At 45.9% G+C, this 27,762-nt stretch overlaps 1 long non-coding RNA gene across 1 annotated transcript; it reads right to left on the reverse strand.

Annotated features, from left to right (window-relative positions):
• LOC119448388 (uncharacterized) lies at positions 1-26,582 on the reverse strand. The gene is made up of 3 exons (XR_005191085.2): positions 26,503-26,582; positions 15,609-15,722; positions 1-102 (listed from the first exon to the last, which is right to left on the reverse strand). It is a non-coding gene; the product is annotated as an uncharacterized LOC119448388 (long non-coding RNA).
• Positions 26,583-27,762: the final 1,180 nt, after the last annotated feature.

Genomic DNA, 27,762 nt, shown 5'->3' on the forward strand with positions numbered 1-27,762 from the left:
CAGACACGGAGTTCCTACTGGATAATAACCAAACTCTGTTCTGTGTTGAGTGGCATTGTAGCACGTGAATGTGCATCCAAGTGGCAGACGAGAACCTTTCTGCTATAGTGAGGAAAAAAAACAATTTTATTCAGACCAAGATGGTGGAGAAAATGTCAAAATGAATAAAAAATATTATTACTCAGCATCTGCTTCCATCTCCGTATTGTTATCATACATCAATGTAGAACGTTGCATAATATGTACGGAAACCACGAACAAGCAGCAACAAAACGTAAACGCTTTCTTGAGAGAACTATATGGCAAGTTTGTCTAACTTTCCGCCATCTCTGTTACTCATGTAATAGGTTGTGATACAGTGAGGGAGAAAAACAATTTCTTTTGTGTGGGACTAATGAGGCGTAATCGTAGGACAGCTACACTGCGCTATAATTGATTGGTGAGACTGTGTCTTTCATCCTGTTTAAAAAATTCGGCAAAATTTTTCTCAGTTTTCCAAAAATTTTCGAATATTTATCCCAAGTCAATATCTTGCTCCGGTGCACTGTGGCCCAGAATTGCCTCTGCAATCTGCTGGTGTTCACACGGTCGTATATGTTGAAGCAAACTCTTAACGCAATGCCCGACAACGCTTATTTACGTGTGATTAAGTACCTAATCACCTACTATGGTATTTACTGGAAGTAATTAAATATATAATTACTTCAAGGGCGCCGTTGCCTTTGCCGGATAGTGCGAAACAGCTCGTCACTGAGCTTCCATGCAGAATGTCAGGTTTTTCCAAGAAAGCACTGCGCTGATGTAAAATGTGCCCACCCGGAGATTCTAAAGTGCTTTTAGCATATCAATACCGCGGTGGTGAGCGGCGGCTTGTGCATGTTTGGGTGTGCGTGGTTTGTCTGTACAGTCGTAACGAAGAAAATACAGCAGTGCGAGACCATATCCAAGTACAGACGCTGCGTCCTTTGTTGATATGCCGGGAATCATGATGAACATGAATCGCGAGAATCGTGAGGAATGTGTTCATCATTTATGCAACTCGCGTGTGTTTAGATTACTGGGAGTAGTGCGTTAAGCAGCTTGAAAGCATATTTCGTGTTTCATCTGGCCAGGTCAAGTCGCTTACACGCCTCTTTCCCAGGTTACATTGTCATGCTTCTGCGCACAGGTACATCGCAGACAAAAAAAAAAGAAAAGAAAAAGGAAAGTAACCAGTTGGCAATAAAAGGCGACGCGCGCTTGCCCGCTGGATAATATATGTCTTTAATCATGGCATAGTGGCAAACGCCGCTAATACGGGAAAAGGTGTTAGATAGCAGGGGAGTATGTGTGAAGGCGGCAACGACCTGCACATTCTGCTAAGGTGGTTACAAATGTAAACGGTATGGCATAGCACTGCACGAAAACGTCGTCCACATTTATCGCTTTCGCTAACTCTCACACGGCCGTTTAACATGGTATTGCGGCGATATGCCACTTCCACGCACTGATAAAACTGCCATCAAAGAAGATGTCCCGCACCGGGTCATGAACTCCACGTTGCGCTCTGTTTATGTCGCTCTATGTCAGCTCTATGTATCCAGGTCACGGCATAGACACCTCAGCTGATACCAATATGGGAACCAGCGATTTGCACTCCAGGCACATACCCATTGAAACAGTGCATGAAGCGATTAATAATATAGATGTTCGGCATGTTATCTGCCATAAATCTGCCATTCATTGCTATTACTTGAAAAAAGTCGCAGTTTCGTCCGAAAGGCAAAGCATCGATTGCGATAGCAAATTAGCGGACAACTATACAATGTAAGGATAGTAGTTTTATCAGCCGTATAAACTTGTAATAAACATAGGCATACTAACCAAATAAACAAGCATGGTGTCACGCACGCACAAGCAAACATGAACATATCTCACTCTATGACCTCGGCAGCTGGCTGTCAAAACGCCGGAGTGAGTCAGCGAAGCAGCGAGCGAATTCAGCGTCGTGGCGGCGCTCGCATCAACGGGATCGTAGGCGCGAAAACACAGGGAGGGCGGACTGTGCCTGGCCGCAGATGATTTCAAGATACAGCCGCGTTGGCGGGCCTTCGCGGCGAAGATTCGATCGTTTTCCCGCGCATTTTATTCGGTGCTCTGTCAGTGTTGTTCAGTATGCAGTAATTTGTGGGCTCCTGAAGACGGTCGTACAGCCTTTAGTACGCGCTGCCACAGCCAAGACTTGGCGCCGTTCATTACATATCGGTATATAACTGCTGTGTGATGGTGTATGGCTGTCTTCCGTATTGCAAGTCGCGTTCCGGGAAAACACCCGGTGTTTCTTTTCACCAGTTCCCAAGCAATGAGGTTCTAGCCCGAGTTCCTAGCGCTTTTGGACAAGATATTTGGACAAGATAGCATCAACTAATAAAGGGGAATTATAAGATGGACATAACAAAGATCGTAGCGTATCTCTTCCGGATACGCTACTCGGCAAATACATAATTGCACTATAACTCTTTTTTCCTCACTCAGCAACTCTTTTAAGTATTCTTTTTTTTTTTTCCGCGCACAATAGTGGACTGGAACCAGCTAAAAAATGACGTCGTCTCAGCGCCAACATTAACTTCATTTTTATCATGTTTACAGTGACATTATTTTGTTTGTGCCATGTTTGCAGTGACAGTGTTTTACTTCTTTAGTGTAACGTTGCATGTGCCCAACCTGTACGCTTTGTATTATTCAAATAACAGTTTTCTTTATTAACCTGTGCATTTTCTGTACATACCAATGTATCGGTTATACTTGTACCACCCTGCTAAAATCACCGCATGATGATTGCAGTATTTATGAAATAAAATAAAATAAATAATAGCGTTCTTTTTTTTGTTCGATAAAGCCTCCGAGCACCTGCCACGCAGGAATGTACTAGAAGTACTCGAAAGAGCAGTCCAGCCCTATTTGCAACGCGCTCCCATCTTGAGCTGCCCTGAAGGTGTTCACGACAGTCATGCGATACGATCCGCAAATCTAACTGCCGAGAAGTTTCTGAGAATACTCCTTGTAAATCATTCAAATTAACTGACTAACGAAAACGAAGAGCCTTCGGCCTATGTACACAAGCCGCCAAGCAAACACTTTAGATTGTAATTGTGAATAAGACACATTTGTCAGCTACTGTGTCCGCAAGAGTTTTCGCCTGAAAGTATGGCAACCATTGTAAGTTACGAGCAAAAAATATTTCTTTTCATTCCTCAAAATGCATTTGATGGCGGAGAGCTGTTCTCCCGGCGCATGCATCCCCAGTGAATTTAAAGAAGCTCGATGTATTAATTTGTTCTTGAATGCACGGTGAGGTAGCGCGCCCGATCCAATCTTCCAGTGTTGCGCGCGCTGCACAGATCGGCTGGGAGCAGCTGAGCAGGGTTAAAATCCCTATATAAGAAAAGTACCGCCATCCTTTGATAAACGCCGCTTCTCTCTCTCCTGTAACTCCGATTGGACGATGATAGCGCGCGCTTTTCACTTCTTTATATTTTCTTTTTTTCCGCCTCAGAGCCATGTTGAAAGTCCTCTGCGCAGCCGCAGTCGCCGGCGGCGGCGGCGGCGCGCGCCCGACCTGAAAGCTTCAACGTGGACTTTCCAGGTGCGCCACCATCGATTTGATTTTCGCAAGCAAAAAGTAAAGAAAAAAGCAAGCGCTTTAGGAGAGGCGGCGGCGGAGGAAAGAGTAGATGGCGGTACTTTTCTTATATAGGGACCTTAAGCAGGGTTAGAGTTACTGTATATGCTACCAAAGGTGCTCTCTAAGCAGGGTGGGGTCGCAGCGCCCCCCTCCAAGCAGCGGCGATAGGCATGAACTAGCCCCGATGCGAAGGCCGTAAGAAGCGAGCGCGCGTTGAGCCCTGCCGTGCCTAGCCGTTGGTAAAACCCCTTGATGTTAGAAAGTAGCGACACTCTCCCCCACGCGCGCGCTTTCCTCCTCAATTCTCCTCGGATTTCTTCCCTTCACCGGGCCGGCGCGGCGCGGAACCCTCGAGTGGCTCGCTGCAGCCGCATTAGAATCAATGCGCGCGCTTGTTTATTCGGCCCTTTGAAGCGTTGTATGGGAATTTATCCCTTGTGAAACTGTCATGACGAAAGTACGTTTCCGATAGAACGTCGTGCCATTCTTTTAGGACGCTTCGATAAATACAAGTGGAAGCACTCCGAAAAATGAGTACCAAGCAGTGGCTGAGCTGTTTACCTCTACGTCGCCACTTGGGATGTCCATAACGCGGAGGTGTATTGGGAGCATACAATATAAGCAGCGTAGAGTATAAACGAGAATTTGGTTCACTATCTTCGCTCTTAAAAGGCTCAGAGAAGGTAACCAAGAGGAAATGTGATAGTTTACTTAAAGTGAATTCGCTAAAATGAGTGGGCCAAAAGCCTTTGTACCAATGCCACTGAGCGAAATACGTGCTGTGTTTGCGAAACCGCCAACATAGAACTTTACACACGCGCCTGTATTCCGTCACTATGAAACGACGAGAAATTACATTCCATCACCTCTGGGAGTAACCTAAGTCTCTCTCTCAAAAAAAAAAGGCTGATTGATTACACGGAAAGTGCTAAGACTGGCACTTGATAATTAACTTACAGACTTCAAGATGTCAAGTTTATCAGAATTGAGGGAGATTATCAGAAGCGCGTGGCTTGTACTTAATAATTATGCGCGAATAATACATAATACCACTTATCTACCTATATATTGCGGTTCATGACTTCGCAACATAAAGTACATAAAGAAAAAAAATGCTCGCAGTATTGAAACTTTGCAAAGATACAATAAGCACGCAATAAGAGTAAAATAGTTCCTTGGCTTCACAAGTATCAGGCGCTAGGATCACACGCACACACACACACGCGCGCACACATACATGCACACACATACACGCACACAAGCACGCACATACACAAACACGCACACACACACGCACACAACTACAAAATATGAGTTACAGGCATTAGCTCACAAATTACATACATTTGAAAACTAACGCATGCGCGAAAACACAAAAAGCTTTGTCACGGCTCGAAGAGTCAACGAAAATTTCAGCCGACTCACTCAAAAAAAAAAAAAACTATATGCACAGTTATCGGTGCTCTGTATTAAACTGAACGAAGAGTCTGGCTATGCGAAGAGCATTAAAATCTCCATGCAACTTCATCCACAAATATGAGGAAAGCTGCAACATTCACCTCGCAAAGAACGGCGTGCTTAGAAGGGGTGAAATCCCTTCTCCCGATGTTATGGAGCCACTGCTTCCGACGCACGACATTCCGTTCACCTCGGGGGGTATAAAATAAGGCTTGCCCTTTCTCTGGCCTGCTGCTGCATTGAAACGTGCAGCAGCAAGGCATTTTCACGGAGAACGAATCTCAGATTCCTACGAAAGGATGGAAAAACTTGGGAAACACACGTTCGGAGCAGCAGGGCGACCACCACTTGGACTGCTCATGGCGAGCGGGAGAAACTAAAGGCGCGCGAAAGCAAGTTTCGCGCCGTTTTCGTGACGTCAGGATCACCTGACGGGGTAGTCTCGAGCGCCGCAGCCATTCAGCGTGGCGGATGCGCTGCCTCCCCGAAAGAGGGGGAGAAAAAGAGGAGGTTCACCGCGCCGGCGAGGGTGTTGCGGCGTAGATCAAAGCGTGTCGCTACTTTCTAACATCAAGGGGCTTTAGCCGTTGGGCACTCGCTGCGCCCTCTGTATGACGTCACACCCCACGCTCCGCAGCTGTGATAACCGGGAGTATAGAAGGGGAGAGCTCGCGTCGCCGCAGCCACAGTTTAGGCCACAGTATGGAAGGTGAGAAGACGGGCAGCCTGAAGGAGGCCAAGGATCGCCGTAGAATGAAGAGGAGACAGCGCGCTGAAGAGACTCAAGTGGAGCGTGCCGAACGGTTGGCCAAACGCCGTGAAAGCGATGCCGCTAGACGGGCTCGCTTAGCCTCTAACGATGAATCTAGAGCACCGACCTCTGATGATGAATGCTGCTCGAGTTCTGCGTCTCTAAAGGCAGCCCGCCGTGCAAGACGTGCTGAAACTTTGAAGAAACGTCTTGCCGAAGAAACACGCAGCCGAGGGTCTGTAGCTATCGCTACTCGACTAGGTTTAACCAGAGCTAAACCACAGCCAATTTTTGCCTTGGGTCTCCATATAATTTCTATCGAAAGAAAACGTGATTTTAGGGCCCTAAAAAGACACACGCAAGGCTGAAACACACAAACGCACAGAGCGCCAACTATAAACTGAGGTATTGAAAGAGAAGACGGGGCATGGTGCAATTCCGGCGCACACGCAGCACAAGAAATATGGCGTAATATTGAAGTTTTATCTCTGCCGTTACATCTGTGCTTCAAACAAGTGCATTTCAGTAGCATACAGCGTGACTGAGGTTTAACTCACACACGTGGCGCCTTTCTTTTACAGCGAATTGTATATGGCTAGGGTTCCATGCATGTATGTTTCGTGTTTGTCCGTCAACAATAAAAATGCGCATAAGTTAGCATTGGCCGATCCGCGGCGCAGGTGAAGCACGCTTCAAGCACACTGCCCCTAATAATAATAATAATAATAATAATAATAATAATAATAATAATAATAATAATAATAATAATAATAATAATAAGTGAAATAAATAAATTAAGATGCATTGTTTGTAGTCGGTTGGTATACTAGAATCGTTTGTGAACAGCACATGGACTCACGAGCAGGAGGCGTTGCCACACACGCAAAGGACACCAAAAACGAAAAACGGAATTATGATATCCACTCTGCATATATCTCTGGACACTTCAAAATGTGATATCGAGAAGTTCATGACCAGGCACTTCGCACGGATTAGCCGTAATGACACTACCCCTAAAATCTACGTTGCAGACCTCAATGTGGACATTTCAAAACCGGGCCCGGAATGGTTCACTCAATTCGTGCAAGAAGGGCAAGCACAGTTTGAAGTACTAGAACAATCCCAGCCACTCAACTACATAACAACGGTCGTGTTTAAATTTAACTTCAGCGAACAATCTGTCTAAGGTAGTAACCGAACAAGTGAGTGTATATCACAATAATCACAAAGCTATCGTCACTACCATTACTAAATGATCAAAATAAATTCATAAATTCATGTAGCCGTGTCTAACCCTGGGTGATGTGCTATAGCTTCGCTGGTCATCCACCTTCACAGAGTGGATTGGCTCCGCAATGTTTTGATGCAGCGTTCCTCCAAAAGTTCACGAGCAGTCTTATTGCCGCTCCTACCCAATATGGAAACGCTTGTAAAGTATGCGCACCCTCTAACTTGCTTAAGTTGGTGGAATGCTAGTGAACTGTTAGTGAAAGTTTGGAGGCACGCTACATCACGAAGAAAGGTACTGCATGTGCGAGTGAACCCTCAATCACATGTTTTACTACTGAGACGCACTTGTTTGAAGCAGTGACGTAACGACAGAGAAAATCCTTGTATGTCACGTCATATCTCATGTGTTACACGTGCGAACTAATTGCACCCTGCGCCATCTTCTACTTCAATAAATCAGTTGTTAGTTGGCGCTCTGTGTGCTGTGTTGCTCCCTTGCGTGTCTTTTTAGTGCCTTAAAGTCATGTTTCCCAAATCGCGCCAACTTGCCCAAAGAATAATTATTAGGAGACTATCACTCAAATGTTTGGCGTGATCATACTTGCTTAGGGTTGCTTGGTTGGTGCTTGTCTGCAGGTAAAAAGGTCATTTGTCGTTGCTTGATCGAAAGAGTGTGGGAATGAGTAGATGAAAGGGGACAACCTCACTTTTTGCTATGGCGACGTACCTAGAATGTATTGACTAGCATGGCCGGGTTTTTATAACGGTTTACTAACAGGGCTTCTCCCACTGGAGGCAGTAAAACCCCCTGAAATGCTGCATGCGTTGGCTCCCAGAAGTCGCTGTTCCTCGGGGGCGAGTTAACACATAGCACTATGGGATCACAATAAGTATGAGGTGGTGCCTGGAATTTGGAAAGGTGTAGTGGTGCCAGCGAAGCGTTCGCAAATGCCATTCTATGCTTAAAATCGGATATCTTGTCCGGGTTGGATGTTAACCAAAGATCGGTTGGCCGGTTGGCTTTGGGACCCCACGGTAAAACCTCAAATGAGACAGTGCAAGGTGACATGGGTTGGGCCTCTTTTGAAGTCAGGGAAGCACAGAGCAAAATTAGTTTTGAGGAAAGACTCAGGAACACAAGTATCTGTACCTGAAAAGCGTGCATACCGAATAGAGGAAGATGTCAAGAATGTTGTCAACCAAGTACAGTGTAATTCATACTGTAAATAGGCAATCAGTAGTCATGAGAAAGAAAATGAGAGAGAGAGAGAGACCGTGAATTGGATGCAAATAATGACAACCAAAAGGAACATGGAAATTTATAACAATGAGAAGAAAGAAATTAGAATGAAAAATCTGTACGATAACACACAGGGTTGTGCCTCCCTATTGGAGGCACGAGCCGGTTGCCTGAGGACCACAATGTACAGGAGCAAATATTCGGAACTATATGAGGCATGTGCAGCTGCAGCAAAGATTCGGAGACCATTCAACACATCCTAATGGAATGTGAAGGGATTCACCCAGTGAGAACAGCACATCACGTACACGTTCCAGAAACACTTAGGTTTAATGTGGACGGAAGCATCAACCGGTCAACAGTCGAGATAAGCAAGAGACGTTTACAGTATTGGAGGAAAACAAAGCCCGGAAGCCATTGATACGACCTGATTTGATCTCTTACAGTCATAGGTAGCGGTACGAGGTAGCAATAGAGAAAAAAAATGTGAATGAAATCAGCATATGAAGTATACAAAAGTGTGAAATAAAAACATGTATAGCATACCTGATTAAGTCAAGCAGGCTAGGTGACTATTTCTCACCGCCCCATTTCAAAGGGGGTGTCATTAAATCATCATCGAGTTGTGTCACGGTTTAAGAGCACCAGAAGAACTCGACGTTCGCCGCAGCGGCCCGCTGTACTCAGCTGTTTTAGCTGCTCCCACGCACGTTACGATCATTTGGTTTTCATATGCGCGTGTTCTGTCCTTATGTCGTGTGCGGTATCTTTATTCCCCGTTTACACTGAAGTGGTCCTCCTTGGACGGAGTATTCTCGTGCTCAGCTTACAGTAGTAGTAAGTGGTTCTTGAGGAAAGGGAAAGGTTGACGCTATCTTCTGCAGCCCTTGAGGGAGCACGGCTCGACGCCAAAGCTGTCAACGATACTTGTGCTGAGGTAGCTTTCTCCACGTTATTTGCAAAGTCGTCTGAGAGCAACTCAGGAAGGTAGGTCATCACCGACAATGCAAACACAGCATCCAAGTGTGGCAAGCTTTTCACCTTACTCTCTGCCTTCATTTGTAAAGGTACAAAAAATTATGGTGAGACATAACACAATGTGAAAGAAAAGTCTTCGTGAAGCTACAGTACTAGACTTGGACGTAATCCAGGACTTGGCTCACCGGGGTTGTTTTGCGTTACCCGTTGCATTCTGCAGAGAACTTCTACTGACGTCCTCTTCAATGTGCCGCTGAGCCATCCAACTTTGCTCTCTGGCACTGTCCATATACAGTCAAACCCGGAATTATTTAGCACAAATATAGCGAATTATTGTCTACGACGAACAGCAGTAAAAGCCCCTTGAAGATTTGTGTATACAATTTTTATTTTATATATGCAAATACCTAAATATCTAACTTTTTTGTGATCCCTTTCAGTTTCAATATATCCGGGTTCGGCAGTAATTGCTATCGCAAAAAAGCCAGTGTTCCCAACTAGTGGTATGATACCTTGAAGCTCTATTTTATACAGCGGGTATCGCTAATCTGTACTTTAGCAACCGCGAAGACAACCTAGGTGAGCCGGTTTCAAGTCAAGCTTCATATCAGTCGTTGGCCGAGAAGCCATGCTCAAGCTTCGCGTAGAACAATGCCTGTGAAGCCGGTCCCAGCAAATTGGTGAGACCTTTACGAAGTACATAAAGGGCATAATTGGCCTCTCTAGACGTACCAGCACGGCGATGACAGAGTCTCCCAAGGTACGCCACATCATAAACGGGATTACATTTCTGACGATACTTTTCATGTGCTTTAAGAACCCTGGCATGGTTACTGAGGTTATCCAGTCATCGATCACATGCTGAGCTCATCTAGGCATGTTGTGTCATAAATTTGGACTTTGACAATTTTTCTAATAAAAATGTCGTATTTGTTCCCTATATTCTCATAATCAGACTGATCAAGGCGCCACTGTTCACGAGGGCTAAGAACTTGCAACTATTTACAATCACTGGCACAGACATTGTCTCTTGTGCCATAGGTGTTCCCTGTTGTAGTGGAGTGGGATACGGTTTTACCTATCACATATTTTAAACAGTAAAGCAGCTCCTCCAGATTTGGTGTGATTTAAGCTGTAGTTGTCCCCTGCACTGTTTAGTTATTCAATATTTAACTGGTGGCACGATGCAGGAATCTAGTAGTGTGGGGTTGACTATCTGCAGTAGCCGCCTCTTGCCAATGTAATAAAGTAGCAAATTGCTTCCTCTCTACGTGCGCAAAATTGCTGCACCTCATAAATGAACCGAGGTCACTAGAAAGGATTGCACAAAACTTTATTTCTATGTTTGCTATTTTTGTTCCATATTTTCCACGACACACAGTTGATGAGCTTTCTTGATGTTCTCGGATGGCTGTGACCGTTCGTTAATGATCCGATCTGAGACATTTACTGCTGGATGTGCTACTCCATTGCTGATCCATGTGCTGGCTCTGCGTCTGAATTAGCTGTGCTAGTGCATTTGCTCGTCCTTGCATAGACGGTAGTACTCTCGTGCCCGTAGCACCTTGAGTTTAGATTTTACTATTGTGTTCTCTCCTTCTGGAGTAAGACTCCCCGAGCTCCATGGTGATTTCGACAGTACCTTTTTCAGTGAACTTAGTGACTGCAGCTTGCTTTTCCATTGTGTCACCGTTGCCACCATGTCATTAAGAAGACATGGTTTAGTCAGTTGCTCCATTGCCTCAACGTAGTCCTCGCCGTCCAGCACACAGCGCGTGATGAGGTAGCACCCGTCCGGTCTTTCGATGTAGAATGTTAGCCGCAGCTGGTGCTGTCACCGAGAGTGCGACAACTTAAAAGTTAAAGCGTATGATATAAGGTTTTGCTGCTCTAATACTAAGAGTAAATATCCATCACTCCGTTTCATATTCGCCTTGTTAGTCCCTGCTTTTTATCCTGGTCTCCTTCGTCAGGTGTTCATCCAGGATCCTCGAATATTATCAATATGTTGTTAAAATCACAATTCTAATTACAGCATTGGCAGTTGAATATAAGGTTTATGGAATGATGCGTACGAAACAGGGGATATTCAAATTGTCACACATTATCTATTGACCTGTAATAGAGCGCCATCCGTCATCTTGTCCAGGGCACATCAAAATGAAGATGCTTGCTCGACGTTATAGCTACAATCTTAGCAGCTGCTTTTACCCTTCTTCTCTGGTGACCTCTCACAGCTCTTCGCTACTATATGCGAGGCAACGTGCTCTTGACAACACCAGCATAAGCTAACAGGCGGCAACAGGCTATAAAAATCGCAGAAAGAAAACGACTTTCTGAACACTAGTCAACAAAAAGACGATTCTCCCGTTTTTCTTTCCTTGTGATTACGGAGACGCATATAAAAAAGCTCCTCCCCTTCCGGTAAATTAGTCTGCACGGGGAACACTTGCGTACGCCTGAGAAAGCAGAGGCGCATAAGCTTGTTTAGCCTGTGTGAGGGAAAGTTTGTTTGTTAAATTTTTATGTGAATACACGGCTGTTTTATATGCAATTCACTCAGAGTTTTCTGCGTATTAGGCTATTTAATAGCTAAAGCCATTTCGTAAATGGAATGAAAAACACCTCAGAAGCTATTATGGCGCACAATGTGCTCTCAATATCTTCCAATGAAAGTTAAAATGAAGGGAATGTCTGAGAAGACAGCGAAATGTTAAGTGAAATTGCGATTTGATTCATACCGGTAACTAAATGCTTCCACATGTTAGCATCGACTTGCAGAGGGAGCATTAATAAACAGGGAGCAGAGAGAACTTTAACACATTGCAAACTTGTTTTGGGGGCCTCACTGAACACTTGGGAGAACGTGTGAGTAGTTGTTTAGAGTACTGAGCTAAGTTTCGAACCACACGTCACTGGGAAAAATGGCTTGTTGAAGATTTCGGTTTAAAAACAGTACGCCTCTTCAGCATAGCGTGCGGATCCTTATCTATAGGTACAAGCAGGCGTGGCTTCGCTGATTCGTGTGAGCATGCTGAAGTTCGCTTTTCAATAATCGCTGTACGATAAAGTCGAATCTTGTTTATTAGAGTGCCGTAGACCACACGGCGATGGTCTTGGAGCCGCAAAACATGTTAGTCCCTCGCAACTACGTCAAAAAATGGCGGAGGTTTCCAGTGTTTCCAGACAACTACATACTGTGAATATCCATTATTTTAGCAATCTAGCAAAAGCAAATACACCCTAAAATAAATTATTACATCTTAGTGAAGGGAACGTGGTTTATGGTAATATTAGAAATCCTATAGCATGCGTATTGGAAGACAGTTTCTTTCAGCGATTTTATTCGACATATCCATCATGAAATCGACAATCGTTGGTAATTTGCAAGCTCAGCTCTAAAAAAGTTACCATTACCTATACTAATAGCTTTCAGAGGAAAATGTGGAGCACATGAGGTTAATAATAAGATAGTTGAACTACAAACAACTGTTGTTATTGGAGCGACTGGGGTTCAATTGATCCCAGCGCACCACCTTCGTTTCTCCCGGACTTCTGGCAAGTCGTCACTACGTGGAGCTTTATAGTGGACCAAAAGGCAGCGACTTAGTATTTTAGATGAGCGAAAATCACGTAATTGCATTTCCGTATTAGCATGACCAAAATAGAGTGCACCTACGCTTGTTGACCCGACATAGGCAACATCCCCTATCAGCACTCCCTGCCACACACACAAACTGCAGTTTTTCAAGAACTATATTGCGTCATGAGAACATTCAGCCGTTTAGATTCTCTTCCCCATGCATTCCTAGTGCACCTCCGTGGGTCCTACCTACACCGCTTGTTAAACTTCAAATCCCTAGGATTACGAAGAAGTCCTGTGTTTCATCCATTGTGCTTAAGCAACTTACCCTATCGCACATTTTTACAGCATACAGTGGTACTTCTCACGTGTATACCGATGGCTCTGTTACCCCATGTGCCTCCGCCGCAGCCTTTGACATCCCGCAAATGTCCATCGCTCGACGGTTTAAATTAGACCACAAGTCCACTTCAACTGCTGCAGAACTTGTTGCTATCCGCGAGGCAATACGATTCCTTGCAAGAGAGCCTCCTCGCATATGGACTTTATTTTGCGACGCCAAACCCGCTCTTCAAGCCATTGAGTGCGTTATGAGACAAGGCCCTTAATATATTTTAGCTCTAGAAATCGCAGAGCTTCTCGACATTGCGTCCAAATGCGGCCACCACGTCATCTTTCAGTGGATACCTGCACACTGTGGCGTGATAGGAAATGAACAAGCAGACGCTGAAGCTAAAATAGCTGTAAATAATGCGCCAGAAGTAAGCATCGCGTTCTCAAGAACAGACACGAATGCCCTGCTTCGGTGCGTTATGCGGAACGCTACACTTGAGTACTGGACCAATCCTGATCGACGACACAAGAGACTGCACAAATGGGACCCAGAAATGAAGTTCCGCATGCCTCATAAACTGAAGAGGAGCATAACAAGTCTGCTACACCGGATTCGTCTTGGTGTTGCACTCACGAGGCGTTATACACATATCATCGGCTGCAATGACACTGGTCCCAACTGCGATCACTGCCCAGTGCCAGAAACACTTGAGCACATATTTTGCTCATGCCCAGCGTACGCGCGAGAACGGCAGAGCCTCATTTCAACTATTCAGCGAGTGACTAAAATACCAATTTCTGACGAGATTGTCTTAGGTCCTTGGCCTGACGCCAACAGCGCAGCTGTGGTCATCGAAGCGACTATAGCCTTCCTTCAAGCCACTGGACTCCATGCACGGCTATAGTATGACCTCAACGGGATGGACATGTACATACGCACCTCCAAATCTTATCATCATCGTTCATCGCTCTTTTTATCCCCTCCCCCCTTCCCCAGTGTAGAGTAGCAGGCCAGAGCAAACTAACGCTCAAGCCAACCTCTCTGCCTTTCTTCAATAAATCTCTCTCTCTCTCTTTGTCGCGTAGTTTAGTACTCTTTAACTAGTGCTAAAACATAAGAAAATTTGCTGATATAACGAGTACCAGGTGCATCTGTATGCAAGGAAAGTCATGTGACCTATGTTGTTTTGAATCGTGCTCTATTTGTAGTGCTGAAATTTAAAGGTATAACACACCACTTCCGCTGTCACCCTTCCTTGGCATTGAAATAGTACATTAGTGAAGTCTCAGTCTTCTGCATTCCCAAGCTAAATTGATTGCTGCGCGGGCACTATGCGGACAAAAAATCGTTTCGGCCGATATGTTACGCCATGTTAGTCGATAATCTAATCTTAAAAAAACGCCTGCGTTTGATTATATAACTTCAAAGATTTAGCGACAATTTTAGCGACTTCGAAGCACTATAATGTTGCGAAAAGTCAGCAAAGTCATTGTCTCAGTTAAATCAGTAAGACTAAAATGGACCAGCGTATTCTAATGAGTGATTTCTTAGTTCATGCATTTTAATATAGGAGGTGTACATCTCCTTAAACAAAGATATTCTGCTTTTTTTTTTTGGGGGGGGGGGGTCCAAAGTGTTTGTATTACAAGTGAATGAACATCAAATATGATGTTTAGTCACCAAAATTCTCATTCAGAGTTGGAAATATCGACAGGAAGACGTACCGTTCAGATGATGTGGCTAATGGTGGGGGGAAAAGAAGAGCAGATCTTATACGCTTAGCCGGATTAGTAAACTGGTGTGCTATGTGGAAACAGGTGCTTTAGATGGGATGTTTTTTTTTACCTCTAGAATACTGTCGCTGAATGTCGAGCTGACGTATCGAACTTCTACTTTCTTCAATATCCCCCCCTCACAATGTTAGGAATCGTTTGAATTCGTCCTATAAAAGAAAACAGTAGAAATGGTGCATTTTGTGAGCGTACCGAGACACCTGTTTGCCATAGTGCTGTTAGCCACAGCGTGTACCGCTGCTTAGAAAGTAGAAAGTATACCGCTGCTTTAACGTTGTCACAGAGTCCATGTGCCGTACAGCCAATTTTATACGTATATTATTGCGGTTGTGAATATAAAGTATGATATAGAACCTCCATGTCGTCGATAAACAGATCAAAACGTCGCTAGACTTAGCAATACTGCATAATTAACACGCTGCTCATAACTAACCCGTGCAAGCTGTATTTGCGTAGCTAGCATAAATGAATAGCTTATATATATATATATATATATATATATATATATATATATATGAGCATAGCACATGGTGAGGTGACAAAATCCAAAAGAACATTTCAACGTTCAAGTCCATACCGTCGGAGGCTCCGTTCCTGCACATCCAAACGGTACGGTATCTGGAATACACCTGCCATTCGTGCACCACCCGGGTCTGTTGGCGTATTCATTTTCATATCCTACAGCCGGCACCTAAAGCAGCGTAATGTGGCAGGTTAAAAATTCGTTTCAATGTTCTATGGCGAAAAGAAAATGCACGACTGAAATAGCAGCTGCAAAGAGATGTTCATTGCGATGTTCATTCCTTTGCAAGTCTCACTTTTTACATCACCAATATCCCTTGCTCCAAAAGAAGATAACCGATTAGAGGCTTGAAATAGTAACGCTGTGGAAATCCACAAGGTAGAGAAAGCTTCATGCAAATGAAATTTTTGCATCCGGGCAAAGTAGCGCGATGCTGCATGGGGAATCCAATGCAGATTAATGAAAGCATTGAAAGCGATTAATATGAAATGAATGCAAGCATATGCTTTTAAAGCACTGCAAGGACCGAATTTTTTTGGCACAACCCCGCGGTTAGAAGCCGGTCTCCAGCCTGGTCCCATGGCTCCAAGACCAGGGCTGGCGTGGGCTTGCAAATGTATGATTGCACCTGGCCGTGATCTGACGAAGGAAGTGAGTGTATATGCCTTCAAATTTTCATTGTTAGCGTGACGTATACATGGACATTGGAATAAAATGGAAGTGAGAATAAAATATTGCAAAAATACGTTTTCTCGGGAAACCCTTGTACAGCTAACATGAAACGTTCGACAGAAAGATAAACTGTTAAAGATTTTATGGCAAGGCATTTTACTTGAAGCTTTTGTGCGAAATACATTTTATAAACACCAATAAATATACACACTTTTAAAAAATGTGGTAGTCACCCGAGAGCGAAGAATTGATCGCGACAAGAGGGCTTAGCGTTGAGCTCGAGCTTCTCGCAAGGTGTTCTAACAATGCGGGGATGCGGCATGACACGTGCAGTACGCAACAACGTTACATGCACTACACCTCGATGGTGCAATCAAGATGAGACTAACGGAAGACTCAGGAAACTGTCGAAGTTGGTCAGCGCTAAATTTACCTGAACTCTCCTTCGCCCTCCGACCAGTGTATGCTAAGGCCAGCTCAGAAGGCTAAATTAAATTAAATTATGTGGTTTTACGTGCCAAAACCGCAATCTGATTATGAGGCACGCAGTAGTGGGCTACTCCAGAATAATTTGGACCACCTGGGGCTCTTTAACGGGCACCTAAATCTAAGTACACGGGTGTTTTCGCATTTCGGCCCTATCGAAATGCAACCCCCGTGGCCGGCATTCGATCCCGCGACTTGGTCGTGGGATCGAATGCGGTCGCGGGATCGCGGGATCGACTTGGTCGCGGGATCGCGGGATCGACTTTGCACACAGCTCAGAAGGCTGTGTGCAAAGCAGACAGTTGCTCAGAAGGAACACTAAGTTCCATGCGCGCAATGCTAATGCGAACAGTAGAAGCCAGAACGCTACCTTGGCTCCGAAAGAGCTGATTCAGCCGAGAATGAGGGTGATCTACCATGTTATAGAACGCAAAACAGGATAGAAAAATTGTTCGCCCAGTCTCATACCTTACGTGAGGATAATTTGGCGAGACTAGGCTTTGATGCATTTGCAGCTGAACTAACCCGGCCTTCATGCGTGTGCCACGCATGCACGTCGGCACCTGGCAGCACGACTGCAGTGGCGCGAACGGGCTTCTGTGTCCTGTTTTGCTATCGTAATAAAATGTATCTTGCAAATAGTTGTTACACCAACAGAAATATAAAATTGTATTAGGTGCAACTGCTAAAACATGAAAAGCAAATGCAAATCTTGGGAAACAAAGGTGTCAAATGAAGGTGCGCCAATGCAATCCCACACCAACCCTGCCGAACCTGCGACATGGTTGTTCTAATGCATAAACTGAAGGTCCACGAGCAACAACGCGTTTGCGCTGAAAGTGAAAACAACCGACGTGCACTGGTGTGACCATACCTGAGTCGTCAATGTGGTGCAATAAATAAAAAGCCTGTAATATGGCGCAACTGCAATAAACACTTAATATTCAGAGCAACCTTATCAAAAGCGACATTTAGCATAATTTCTATCTTCTACAAGAAGGAAGGTTTATTCTGCAGAAGAACATAATTACAACTGTGGTTAAAAATTCTATATAAAAATCATTATTTGGCGTTTTTATTTTGCTGTTAATGTACACGGTGAAGAGTTCCCGCTCCTAGCGAATATTTTCTCCTGAAAACATTGTGGCACCATTCCTGTAGTGAGAGAAGCCGGGGAGAATCCGTAAAGAAACTAATGACTGAGATAAAGGTTGAGAGCGTAATGCCAGAAACAAAATTGTAGGGGCACACGCAACGCGCATGCACCGTTTTTCTGCCATGCGCTCTGACCAACGTGGGCTCCGCTGTAGCAGATACTCTAGGAAGTATTCCGCAGTGTCCGCTCTTTGTGAGTGGTAGAGTGAGCAAGCGGTGGCGGCAAGAGATTTCTATGGTTCGCCACTTTACTGGGACCTCGAATTGTAGCTTTTACATCTGCCGAACAGCTGCAATGGAACTCTCTCCTTCGTAAATAGCTTAATGTCATGCACGTGACGACGTGCTGTACGCAAAGATAAGCGCTAGACGTGTGTAAAGACGTGGTGCGCAAAATTTAACATGTCGTCATGGCTATCACGACAAGCTGCTGCGATGGACATTGTGCGAGTGCGTGAGTTCACTTCCAGAAATTGCACGTAAGCGTTACGCCCAGAATCTCACCGCCTGCTGGAAGCAGTATCCCAATCCGTTTTTCATACAAGGCTGTTAGAGCGGAATGTACTCCGTTGAAGAGAGGAACCTACTCAGCGTTATTCATGGCGCCACTCACAAAAAACCGGTGGCTGGAAAGACGTTCATTGAAACGCGGCACATACCCAGCGTATTTGTGATCCAGCCTGCTAAACGTCGAGTAGTTCTCCTTTCGGAACCTGTGTGCAGTGGGCTCGATTCCCACCAGCATCGGGTGTCGGTGGTTGTTGAGTGTTGGGCGAGAACATGGCATTTCTGCCTGCTATTCGCTGTTCAGAAGAAGCTTGCATCTCGCGGGGCTCTGCAAGATCGCGTCAGACGTCCGGCTCACAATTGTTGAGATGGCGAGGACGTTCAGACCCTCTCCACTTCATTCTAGGGTTTTGTGACAGGGCATGGCGTCCGACGAGATATAGGGGAGATGGTGCCCGAATTACAGCACCGTGTAGGGGAGCGGGCTAGTTCTACGCCGCGTACCCTTGTGATCTGCCTCGATCTGTCGGCAGTGGGACTGCCACAGACGCATTCCCAGTGCTACAAGTCACCGTCAAAGAGTTTCATTGAAGAGCGGTACACACAGTGACCCATGTCAGCGGGAAAGAGGTTCGTTGAACAGCGGCACATATGTACACATTGCAACATACTGAAGGACCCAAATTGGCCCGAGGGTTGGTTTCGAACCCTGTTCCCCCAGTACAGCAGCCCGATGCTCTAACCATTTGGCCGTAGAGTACACCGTGGTCCAGATTGGCAAGAAAATAGTTAGATTGAAGCATGCATACCTAGATAAAGAGCCGCTGGAAGCTCTATGAAGTACGCTATTAATGCTAACGCATAAAGTACAATTAAATTTGTAGGCGCCGAGGGCTCGCGAGTACGCTGCTATGGAAGCACATGATATGTGGGAGAACCTGCATGAGGAGGTGACAGAGAAAATGCGTACTGTCTTTATCCGTTGGCGTCGTGGTGGCAGACACGCTGGTTGTGAGCCACACGTCTGATGCCGGCGATTCGGTTGAGCTGCTGCATGCGCTTTCAGTGAACGCGGACGACATCTAGAAGGATTGACGGCGCTTGCAAGCGGAGTCACAATGCGCCGGAATCGCAATGCTCACCGATGGTTAGTGCAGCGTCGATGGAAAAGTCGGAGGTAGGAAGGCAGGCGGTGCAAGATTTGTCGGCGGCCGTTTGGTGTGGGCTGTGTCTGCCTGTTCTTGTGAAATGTGATGGACAACAGTGGCTGTCCACTGATGTAGAATACCTTGTTTAAGAACCGAGGTTTGGTCCACTACCACAATTTGTGAGTGGGCGAGCGAAAGACCTGAGAACCGTTCAGACCGATAACAGGAGGAGAGGCATCTCTATTTTATTCTTGTTCCTGTTATTCTAACCTCGCACACGAGACACGAGACACACGCGCCGGAGCCCGCTTATAGAAAAGTAGGCCGAGGAATATGACGATGCCTGCTAGAGTTCGCCCCCCCCCCCTCCCCCCTTTAAGGAGAAGAGCAGCGGTGCCCAAGAAGCAGCCTTTTTATGCCGGGCGATCGGGTAGATCCGTCGTGTCAGCGGTGCATATCGAGTATATGAGCACTCACACTGCGCTCCACGGACCCGGCAAGGCAGAAGATGACCGCCATCCAGGCTGCTAGCGTCGTGGACATGTTAAACATGAACGTTTGAGTGCGGTGGGGTCGCGCGGGGACCCAGGGGACCTGGGAGGTCCTAAATGCCCTGTCAGAATAAAGTTTTTTCCTCCTCCTCCTCGAGTATATGCGTCGCGTCATCAAAGGGCATAATGATGGTGAGGTCGCTAGTTCGGCTGGTTTCAACCAGTTTATCGCCCCGACTTCTTCACGTCCGTTGAGGTCGATGGTGACAGTTTTCTTTGTTCGCTTGAATACATTGAAGTTAAGTCCCTAGATATTTTATTTTTGCTTTCTTTAAGTAGCGACAAGCTTTGAAGCACCGCCGAGGAATCTCATTGGTCGGCGCTCATTTCGGCGGCCATGTTCTTCCTAACGCTGTTCCCCGCAGTCACTTACATGCTGCTGCGTGCAAACTTGAGGGCAGGCTGAAGACGCATTATTTTTCTGTGCGTGTTTATCTTTTTGTCTTTTCCTTGTGCGAAGGATTTTCTGCGGTCGTCGCGACCGCAGCTAGAAACGCGGCAGGCGTCGTATTGCGCGACCGGAAAGAACGCGGCAGGCGTCGCCGTCAATACAAATTTTGCGTTCGGCCTCAGCAGCGCTGTACGAAGCCGCATTTGGGTTCGTATTTGGTTGCATGGCCGCGTGCCTGAAGTGTATATTTCACTTGCGTGGTGCAGCAGCGGCCGTTGACGGTCGAATGCTATCTACGCAGATACGCCGCTTCAGAAGGTTAGAAAAAACATGGCGGCCGACGAAGGTAGATGTCGCTACTTAAAAAAGAGCAGAAAATCTAGGGACTTAACCTTGAAGGGGCTGTGACATGTAGAGGATGCACGAGCAGAGTGACATCTGCCAATGTGTTTTTGGCGGCTTGGAAGGACTCTTCGGCGTCGGACGTCCAGGGCATGTGAGCGGATGGAGCTTTAGTGGTCTTGAGAAGCTCTCTCATGCTGGGCAAGACTCGCGCAAGCATGCTCGTCCAAGCATGCTCGCGCAAGGCTTGTACTTTTTTTCCCAACGATCTGATTCCTTCGGTAGACACGCGTTGTCCGAGGAACTCAGTGTCTTGTACACCAAAGACACATTTCGTGGGATTGATGAGAAGGCCGTGTTCCTGGAGCCCATGTTTTAGCAGGCGCAAACGGTTGCTATGCATCTGGGGGGAAATACTAGCCACCAGGAGGTCATCGAGGTATGAAAAGAGGAAGCACAGTTCCCGGGTGACCTGATAAACTCTGATTGTTGATAAACCTCTGGAACGACTGAGCAGCGTTTCTCAGCCTGAACGGCATGCGGATGTACTCGAAAAGCCTGAATGGTGTCTCAGTTGCAGTCTAGGATGTCCGCTGGCTCGACGGGAAATCATCTATCTTGCTGAATATTGCTGTTCCAGCTAGGTTGTCTGCGAAGCCTTTGATGGATGGCGCTGTGGTAGTCGCCGCAAGAAGACATTGCCCAGGCATTTCCGTAGGTCCCGGGTCACGTACTTGCTAGATTATAACGAGTGCTCTTTTGCTCCTGTTTAAGTGCAAGATGAAAGGTACAACATGCCTATGTTCGGAAACATGACATTTTTTCTCCCTTAGCCAAACGTAGTCTCCGAATTGTAGCAGTTTTTTCGCTATTTGGTCGTGACGAACTCGCTAATCGTGCCAGTGCATTACTTAACGTTGCACGTTAGAACCATACAGGCACTTGTAGCCTATAAGTAGAGCACCTTCCATCTGTCCTGCTGGACTCTCGATCCACACCGCCGACAGATGTGTTTTCTGTTAAAGAGGCACGAAACCAGGTAAGAGAGTAAGCTACGTATTTACGACATAGCCCTGGCACGATACAAGGAATGCCTCCCATTAGGTTGCCCGATGCGCTAAATATATGTCAACCTCAGTTGGGCTTGGCTCTGCAATTTTGGCGAAGCAGAGGAGTTCCTCTACGGATTACTCTGTGCGCCAAAAGTTCTGTCGACCTGTTATCGCAACTGGTCGGGGCTCCCGATTTCCATTCGAAGATAATTGCTTCAAAATGAGCAGGGAATCATCCATTAGAGTTCGTCGTGAGTGTCCCTACATATCGTTTCAACATGAATGGTTGCTCCTATTGTGCCTAGACGTCACTATCAAAAAATACTTTACATTGAGTGCTTGTGGGTATGAGCTCATTCATCCATGTGGCTTAACATCCTAACGCAGTATTGTGAATATGACAGACGCTGAAGTAGATGACCCCGCCATAACATTCACCATCTGGTACTTCCTATTGTGCATCTAAGTAGACGAGCACCTTTGCATTTCACATACAGGGTGTTTCAATTATCCTGGGCCAAAGTTTAAACATATGCAAATGCTACGTAGCTAGACAGAACCAAGGTAATGTTGTTTGCCGTCGCTCGGAGATACAGGCATAATTTTTTGCATTTCTCCTAAGTAGCTAGTTAGTCCTGATTATTTATTCAAGCAGCATCTCAATTGCTATAGTTAGATGAAAGCAGTAAATGATAAAATTGTAGATCAACATCAAAAACTCCTGATACAGCTTTCTGTTGGTCAACACGTGCTAAATTAAAGTGTTTTCCCAAGCGTGAAATATGCTCGCGAATACACGCAAAGTGCCTTGAGTGGCCAGTCGCGCGGAAATATTCCGTGTATACGCGGGCTTCTTTCAGGCTCGGAAAAACACTTTTATGTAGCTTGTATTGAGCAAAAAAAAAAAGCTGTATCGGGGGTTTTTCATGTTGCTCTACGATTTTCTCATTTGCACTTCACTTTTCATCCAACTCGAATAATTGAGAAGTTGAATAATTATTTGAGACTAATTATGTAATTAGGCGGAATGCAAATAATTATAGGAGTATCTCAGAGCGACGACAAACATTACCTTGGTTTTGTCTAGCTACGTAGCATTTGCGTATTGTTAATGTTTGGCCAAAGTTAAGTGAAACACCCCGTAGAGCGAAATGTGGCCGCCACGCCATAGAATCGAACCTGCGACCATCGGTGAATGGGTGAATGGGAATTGGCGTGAGTATAAAAGTAAGCAGGAGTGATTGTAATTTGACATAGAGTGAACGTGAGTGGGTGCCAATCAGTGTAAGTTGAAGCGAGTATGGAACCAAGTTATGGTAATAGGCGCGAGCATGAACCTCCTCACGCGCTGATGAGTGTGAGTGGAAATGAGCGAAAGTGAGTACACATCGTGAAACTATGTCAGTGCCCGCATATTTTGATGTCTTATGCCTTGACTAAACTGACCCAGAGCCATATTCTCACCATTCACGTATGTTATCAGGCAGCTGCGCGTGGGGAGCTCGGATATACGACCAGCGTCAACCTCGGGTGCATCATGAGTTCCTACTAGAGCACCGCACGGGCTCGCGCTTACCCTAAAGCCCGGACCCGGCCCTGCCCACGGGCCGGGCCGGGTCGGGTAGGGCAGTTTTTTTCACTGGCTCGGGCCGGGCTCGGGCTTTGTGGTGGTGTGCATGTAACGTGCAGCGAGTTATCCTAGCACATCTCGACTCTGAAAAACCTGTTGCCCCGGTGGAGCTGGAAGCTAGCAGTGCTACCCCTGTGTACTTCTCTTTTCTTCTTCCGTCGTATTTTCCGCTCTTTGAACAGAATGTAAAAGTCCAGAAAGATCGAAGTCGCCTCAAACCAAAGGAAGCCATTCTATTCCTTACCTATATCAATGTAGTTAATGCTTTCAGCCCGGTGCACGCGCGTTCGCGACTTGCTGATTCTTCAAAGACGAATTGGTAAAACTATGACTGGCAAGATAAGATAATTCGGCACGCGGCTGAAATATGGCCCTGCGTCCATTTATGATAGCACGCATGTTCTTATCCGGCCGCCTTGCAGCAGCGCATTGCGCTTCCCCATGGACGAACAAGAAGCTTTTCTTCTCCATTTACTCCATCCATGCGCTGCGCTCACGACCAGTCGTGGCTGCGCTTCGGCTATAGTGTACTAGAATACCGTTGAGTGGGACGAGCTGCTGGGGTGGCGCATGCTTTGCAGTGTGGCGCCCGACGTAGAAAAATACTGTGGCGGCGCAGCTTTAGAAGTGGATCGGGCAGCATCAAGGTCGCGCCGTTGGAAACTGCTGACATGTATTTGTGCCTTAAGAATAAATTCCTTTCATTCTCTTCCTTATTTTATTTTTTATGCCACTCGGTGATCTTTTTCGGTCGCGGGCCGGGTTCGGGCTGGTTTCGAGTCGGGCTCGGGCAGGGCCCGGGCAGGACTCGGGCATGGCTCGGGCCTAATGTAAAGGGATGGCGGGCCAGGCTGGGTTGGTAACGTAGACTATTTCCGGGCACGGGCCGGGACCAGGTCCCGCTATCAAACTTTTGGTCGGGCTCGGGCGGGCAGCCCGAGGTAAAAATGGGTCCGGGTCGGGCCCGGGCTGAAAAAATTGGCCCGTGCAGTGCACTAGTTCCTACGCGCTTCCCCTAGCCGTGTGTGAGCTGACCGGGAGTAAACAGCCATGAACGAGCCCCATGCTTTACAAAAATAATCATGCCATAAATTTCAACATCTCTGGCGACTGCTGCTTTTTGGTTGTTTACGTTGTCTCGTTTACGAAGGTCAGGGCATTATCCCCTGCCGCTAGCTCAGGCGTCGAACATTTAAAACTGCGTGTCTAGTAAACTTTTAGACGATAACAATAAAAAACAATACTAAGGTACATTTGGAGCTCGTAAATAATGCCAACCGGACATTTCATATACATATATTATATATGTGTTTCAGTTTTACCAGCGATGTCAGTCGAATAATATTTCTTACCGTTTTCTACAAAGTCCTGCCCATGCAATCGCCAAGTATTGTACCTCACGTTAGCAGCCCTCCAGTTTTGTCTACAATTTTCCTAAGCGCCTTTGCCTTCTTTTGGTGCCTACTGAATGTTTTGATGAGATAACCAGTTATATGCTCTACACACTATATGACAAGCCTATTTACACCTAATATCCACTAGAACATCGGCTCTGCATACTAAAGATTGCATCATTCACGTCCTTACAGTTCCTTTCGCAATGAAATCACATTGTTTCGTAATTAGTAACTTTAGACATTATTATTGCGATAGCAATTATATGGACACTTCCACCGGATTTCTGCCGTCGGCGTCGCCGTCGCCGTCGCCGTGAGGTTCCGTATAGATAAAATCTTCGCCGCGCGCCGTATGCCCGAGCGGAAGCGTGCGGGGACGCACGCTGTCACGGAGAGCGAACGCACTCAATGTTCCACGCGCAAGCAAGGAAGCGGGAAGCGAGCGCCGGAGGGAGTGGGGGGGGGGGCGCATTTCTACTCTGCCAACAACCGCGCTCGTCGCTCGCTCGCACCGTCTCTTATCTCCACACGGCTCTGACCTTTATGCGCTGTGCATTCGCCGCTCAGTATCCGTTGAAGCGATAGACCGCACGTACCTTCGCCCGCTGCGGCGTATATGCGCTTGCTGCCAGCGTTTTGACAGTCGTTGTCTGCAGTCATTCATTGTGTGATCTATTCATGTTTGTTTGTGCGCGCTCACACAACAATTAGTAATTCGGGCCACATTTTACAACGCGCGCTACACATGCAATGCTGCCCGGATCGGCAGTGCAGCGCTACAGGTGTGTCCCTTCGCACGCGCTGCCCACGGGCAGCGCTTCTCATCAACACCACCGTTTCGCACGCACCTTCTCGTGGTCATCGAGTCTCTCTTCATGTCGGTCTACTTACGCCGCAGCACTTAATCAGCTCATGTTTACTACAATTCATATTGCTACCAAAGCCGCTCACCTTACTTCGTATGACATTGCTGTGTTGCTATCGCATTCATTGCTTCACCCTTAGGGCGAAACTGTGACATTTTTTTTTGTACTCTGTAGGATTCATATTGTTGTTAAACATGTCTTGTAAAGGGTTACTAATAGATGTGAGGCAATTGTTGTCGATGCGCAGGATATTGTTATAGTACAGTTCATATATGTCGGTTGTCTGCCTCATACTCTGGTCTTTTAATTTGGCGAAGCGCGAAAGTTCCTCTCCTTAATACGCTGCTGTAGAATCTCCAGATTCTGACTCCCCATCACTAAATGTGGTTTACTTGCCATGTTCCCTTGTTTCCTTAGCTTCTTGCGCAAGTTAGGCTCGCTGTAGCTCTGATTACGAGCTCCAGGCTTTGCGAACACGATGCATTAGATTACGAGACGTGATTTTTATAACAATTGGATCTGTAGTGAGTACTTATAGTGAGTACTAGACCTATTAAATTTCTGTCAGATTTCGCAAATATATTTTTAGAAGCATTCAAAGCTTTCGAAGCATTCAATGTTCGGGAATATTTAGTGAAGTTCAAGAGTGTTATAGGCAGTCTTTTCTATTTAGGGCAAGGGCCAAACAACCAAAATTGTTTGACTGTACTTGAAAAACATGCATACGCTTATTAGAAATGCAGATACTTACGTAACACCGGGTATTATCCGGGAAATGACTAATAGTGCCGTCTTTTAGCTGACATGTGCAATTGGTAACGTGCGAAGGCTGAAATTTGCAGAAAGCACGGTTGCATATGAGAGACTTCCTTACAGTAAAACCATTTCGATTGTATTTCATGGCGCTGCACAGGTATACATAAAGTCGCAGTAAACGTGAATATGAAAAAAAAACGTTTTGTGAATTCTAACATTGTGAATGGGTGTTCATAGAAGCACTCCTTCTTGAACAGATGTTTTACCCAAGTAATACTTTGGCGAAAACATTTTATTGCGATAGCAACTATATGGACATTCCAAGCGCATTTTCCCGTGTAGTAGGTTCCCAATAAAGTCCAACGACGATAAAATCGTCGCCTCACGCCGTGCGCTGTATGTGCGAGTGAAAGTGTGCGAGGATGAGCCGGCAACCGCAACTTAACCTCTGCTGGAAGCGCGCGGTCTTCGTTCACGCGCGTGGCACGGGGAGGGGGCAACGGAGACGGTACGGGAGGTGCTTTCTGCTTCCGCGGCTGCTGCTCACGGAGCTATCTTGAAAGTGATCTGCGATGCAGACGAAGTGTGCGTCCGCGGGCGCGTTATTTTCAAAGCGATCTGCGATGGGGACAAATTGCATTCGCCGAGTGTCGGTAGCTTCGTATGCGCTGCGCTTGCGACGTTCGCGTTGAAGCTAGAGCCAGTGCGAAGGTCAATTTGCTCACTGCAGCTTGCGCGCTTTCTCACTCCAGCGTTTTCACGAGTTTCCGCAGTCATCGAGCGAGTTGTGTTCATGTTTACCTGTGCGCACGTGACACCGTGCTTGTTTATTTAGTTAGTAAGCGAATATTGACAACTCTATGCAGCCGATAAACATACTATCCTTACTTCGTATAGCTTTCTACTAATTTGCTATCGCAATCGATGCTTTGCCTATTGGGTTAAACTGTGACTTTTTAATAAAGAATATATCTAAAAAAACTTCTGGCTGCATTGAGTATTGCAATAGATATACACAAATATTTGGTGCCATAACAAGGTTGCATTGATGTAGACATGTCTAAATTATTCTTCGAAGTTGAATAATACATCTCTCAGATTAAAATGAATGTATTGGCGTTTGGTTTTATACGGAAGAATAATATTTACAACTAATACTTAGATAATGGTACTGAATGAAAGAAAAACGTGACACATGCTGTATACACGAAACTATCCATTAAAATATTTCAGTCAATTTTGTAGCAGCGACATG

The sequence above is a fragment of the Dermacentor silvarum genome, chromosome 4 (assembly GCF_013339745.2).
Source record: "Dermacentor silvarum isolate Dsil-2018 chromosome 4, BIME_Dsil_1.4, whole genome shotgun sequence".
NCBI classification, from domain to species: Eukaryota; Metazoa; Arthropoda; class Arachnida; order Ixodida; family Ixodidae; genus Dermacentor; species Dermacentor silvarum.